The 4,788-nt window shown below is 33.7% G+C and overlaps 1 pseudogene; it reads right to left on the bottom strand.

The window, feature by feature from the left end:
• Nucleotides 1-1,895: 1,895 nt before the first annotated feature.
• Nucleotides 1,896-4,781, bottom strand: LOC103461311 (GTPase IMAP family member 7-like; annotated as a pseudogene).
• Between the last annotated feature and the right edge of the window lie 7 nt (nucleotides 4,782-4,788).

Genomic DNA, 4,788 nt, shown 5'->3' with positions numbered 1-4,788 from the left:
TGTGTGTGTGTGTTTATGTGTGTGGACATACATAAAAACATGAACTTTCAGATAAAAACAGGAACCTTCTGTTACAAATGCCAGCAACAGACAACCTCTGGCCTAATCAACACATTTTAACACAATATATCAAAAAAAGCAGTTTGATTAAAATAAAAGAAACTTAAAATAAAAGCCTAAGCATGTAAACACAATCCTATAACATAAGAAAAAATAAATAAATGCTAAACTGAAATGAGTATTTATATTATTTTAGTAACAAGTCAAAGTACCATTTTCTAGTATAACTGCCATGTTCCTGTACTCTTGTTTTATGTTTAAACAAGAAAAAAAGAAAATCAGTTGCATTTTGCTCTACTTACCACAAACAGTGGGTGTTGGTGGCTCATCCATTGAAGCAGCACATGCAGAAAACAGCAGCTTCCAGCTTCAACACTTAAAAATCCACCAGGATTCGTTATGATGTAATCTGTGATAAAAACATGAGTTTAATGGAAAAGAGAATAAAGGTGACTAATATATGTCACCTTTATTCTGAAACCTGACTCTTTAGTGGATGATATCAAATATTGATAAACATTTTTCTATGAAGGTAAATTTGTTTCACAATTATCCAATCAAATAAAAACTAATCTCAATTTTAAAAAAGCGGTCAAACTTTTGGAATTGTAATGAATTTTGTTTAAACGAAAAGTTTTGTTTAAATTTTTCTTTTAATCACTAATTTTTGTCTCACGACGTGGAAAAAAATAATTTGCATAGCAAATTTGTATTTGCGCATGTCAGAAATGTTTGGTTGTGATTCTCAAACTCTTAGTTTTGATGCTCCTTGTTTTGGTTGAACTCAGATTAACTGCCTTCTACTCAGAATCTAACCTGCTTTTGGAAACGGAGGAGTTTTGGTGAAAACATTTTACCCAAAGCATTAAAATGTATTAACACTTATTAGACGGTTCCTATTAATAAACCCGTCTCTAAACATTCCCCACTGGCGTTTGCAGATTGTTTTTAGTCTCACTAACATTGATACTAAACGGAATCTAAAAATAATGTGACAAACTTTATAATTTACGCCTTAACGGTCCGCAACACAAGACTGTTTATGAATAAACCAAGTAATTTTATTACCGAAGTGAAGATGAGCTGTAGCTGAGGTTCAATCCAAAAAAACAACTTATAACGAAAATAAGTTGGTTTGATGCCAAAAGCGAAAGTGAAACTTTTAGTATCTTCTTCTTTTCCTTCTATAATGGCGGATCGTCAGGAATTTATGGGTAAATACCGCCACCTACTGTCCATGAACGTGTAACAGCAATAGCTCCCACTTGTTAAATTCTGTTTTTTAATTTCGCATCATGAAGATAAATAAGTAATGCTTGCCTTGTTATATAAAATGTATCTTTATTTACTACAGTTTCCATTATTCATTTAGACTAAATTCTTTTCCTTCTCACCATTCCATGTTTTTTCCCCCCATATTTCTAGTTGGTAGAGGTTCCCTTCAGGACTCAGTAAATGTTCAGAAGTTCTTGAGGTGATTTATTTTCTTTATCCTTTTTGTTTTAGTTTAGGAACCAGTTTCCCTGTTCAGACTGTCCTCCCTGCTGTCAGGCCTCAGGCTTTAACACTTCCACTTCCTTTTCCAGAGTTGTTTCTGATCTTAAATGTCTTTTAATGAAAACTAGAAATAAATGTAACTTTTTAAATTGTGAAACCACGTCTCACATACCTTCATGCAATAGAAAAGTGTTGCCTTTACAAACCAGCAGAAAACAGCCATTTGTTATCAGTGTTACTTGTAAAATGTTCGCGTAAGAAGGTGGTGAACCAGATATAGTTTAGCAAAGAGCAAGGGGGATAGTCTGAGCAGCACAGACACAATGTGATTGACAGCGCTAAGTCCCTCCTCCTGGTCCTGATGGATTGTTTCTGACTGTGGTGTATTTCTGCAGAGGAGATGGGATTTTTTCAAAGCTTATCAGTCTTACACAGTTACAACATAATGATAATTTCAACATAAATGTAAAGTATATTTGTCTTTTATAAAAGTTACATACTGCAGCTTTAATAGCAGAATATTTTGCTCTAAGCCAAAACAACTGCATGAACCAGTTTCATTTTCATTTCCTAAAAGTTTGCATCTGATTTACCAGCTGATTTTCCTGACTGGTTTCTCATTCAAACACTTTCCATCACATCACCATAACATACTACTTCCTTAAAATACAAGTAGTAATTTTAAATGTCAATCGTTGTCATTAAATAAAAAAAGAACTTTGTTAAAAAATATTCCTATTATTCTGGCATTTGGTTAATTAAAATAATTTATCTTACCGATTACAAAACAAGGAAACTTTGCTTTATACATGATGTATAATTATATTTCTGAGATCCAGTTACAAATTCTCCAAAGACTCTCCTTTCCAAAGGTTTAAGTGTGTAACACGTTTTATTTTGTTTATGGACATTTTAACTTTGTTGTCAAAAACATGATATTTATCTTCAAATTTCTTCAAGACGGAGCACTGGCTGATGATGCGTTTTAGAGGTTTGTGTATTTCTAACATGTCTTCTATGTTAATGTTTGCCTCTCAGTTCATCTCCGTGGGTAAACAGGATCATGGTGTATCTGGCTGCTTGTTTGCCAAATGTTTTCTTAATTATTTCCACTGTTTTTTCGTCTTCTGGTGTGAATCTGGTTGGTTGGAGAACAATCAGGAAGACATGAGGACCAGGAGCCGCCATGCTGATGCATTTACTGATCTCCATCACAATATCTTTATTACTTTTTATGGTCCTAAACAGACCTGGAGTATCAATAACAGTCAGATTTAGACCAGCATAAACATTGGTTTTCCTCTCACAGAACAATGTCGCAGAGGAAAGCCAAGGATGAACTTTGTTCCCTAAAATGGTTTTTGCTGCTGCACTTTTTCCAACTCCAGTTCTTCCAAGAAGAACGATCCTGAGGTCTGGATCCTTTTCAACTGTTGGAGAATTAGAAAACAACAACATGAGCATTTTTATTCAGACAGATGTCAGTTACAAAAAGATATTTGATTTATTAATCTAAAAGAAAATTAGTTCGATTGTGAAGTTGGAGAAACAATCAAAAATAACTTGCAGCAAAACAATACTTTTTATTTCATATTTTGCCAATCAAGAAAATGTATTTCAGTTTTTAGCTAACATTTTCTAAAGAAATTAACAGTGTTGTACACTTTGGTGCGTTTCAGCAAACCAACATAAACACACAACAAATAAGTACTAAGAAAAAGTTCCACATTTCAGCTAATACACGTTAATATTTACATACAATAAATACCTAAAACCAACCAGATTATCTTGTTTACTTCAGTTTTCTTTAAGAAAACATTTTTCTAACTCTGTAATTTGGTTAAGTCCATCCATTATCATACAGCCTCGTCCCCACTGGGATCAGGAGTTTTAGGTTAAGTAAATCCAAAATCTTTATTTTTATATCTTTAGATTATTCTTCTGTTGACTTGAATAGATTATTGGTCCCAGTGAAGTGATGTGCACCAAACCAAAACATGAAATCTGCTGTCAGTTCAGACCTGAGGACGTTCCTGGTGTGAACACACAGATAAAGACTAAACACCCAGCTGATCACCTTCATTTAATAATAACCAGGACATTGATTAATTCTAGTCTGGATCAAAACTGATTTTATGTTTATCTTTTTAACATGAAAAGCAATTTTAATTTTCTTGCTGCTGAAATCTGCTGTACAAATAAACTTGACTTTTAAGACAGTTATTTCAATAAATGCAGAATTAAGCTTAATATTTATTTTTTCTTAGGCTTTTTATCATCTGTGATCTTACATTTAGCACTTACATGATTGATAAAGAACAATAAAAATAAATGAGTAAATGCTAAACTGAAATCAGCATTTATTTTGTTTAAGCAACAATTCAGTTCAAAGCTTTTTCTGGTGTAGCTGCCATGTTCTTGTACTCTTGTTCAGTTTTATGTGAGGAAAAAGGAAAAAAACTATTTACTTACCAAAAACAGTGGATGTTGGTGATAAATCCATGGTAGATCCAGAAAACTACAGCTTCCAACTTTTCAACACGTTTAAAATGTGCAGGAGTTCGTTATGATGCAATGGAAAAGCTGAGCTTCAACAGTGTGTCATGAAGATAAATAATGTTTTCTTTACCATATAAATTTCCTCTTTATTTGCTTTCATTTCAAATATTAATATCTATTTTATTCTTTGACTTGTTTTAGATGTGGTTTTACATTATCTTTCTTGTGGGTACTGCCCACATGTTGTTTGTAAAAGTTACTGCCAATTTATTCTGATTAGTTATCAGATGTTTTCCTTTCTCACACCTCATCTTCACTAATCGCTGCAATCTCCAAGTTCCAACAAGAAGCAAAAGATTTACTTTTACATGTAGAACATATTTTTATTTTATAGTTTTTCTCAATGTGATCATTTAAAGCTGATTATTTAAATCTTATTTCTGCCTCTTTCCTTTTTGTCATGTTGGGGGGTAGTTTACGAACCCACATGCGAGAACACAACCAGACAGGCAGTAAGGTTACAATGATTTTATTGAAAGGTAAGGAGGTGAGTTCTGGAACTGCGGACCGGGTCGTCTGACTGTCAACAGGGGAGCACAGGGTTAGACAGAGMGCTGTGATGAATTGAATGATGACGACTGAGGAGGGCTTACTTGGAAGGAGGATGGAGAAGATGGAGTGGAGTGAGAACGGTAAGTAATCCTGGAACGGTCAGGTGACTTCACCTGAGGT

The sequence above is a fragment of the Poecilia reticulata genome, unplaced genomic scaffold (assembly GCF_000633615.1).
Source record: "Poecilia reticulata strain Guanapo unplaced genomic scaffold, Guppy_female_1.0+MT scaffold_1033, whole genome shotgun sequence".
Taxonomy (NCBI): domain Eukaryota; kingdom Metazoa; phylum Chordata; class Actinopteri; order Cyprinodontiformes; family Poeciliidae; genus Poecilia; species Poecilia reticulata.
The sequence above is the reverse complement of the archived record's forward strand: the minus strand, read 5'-3'. Positions and strand labels throughout refer to the sequence as shown.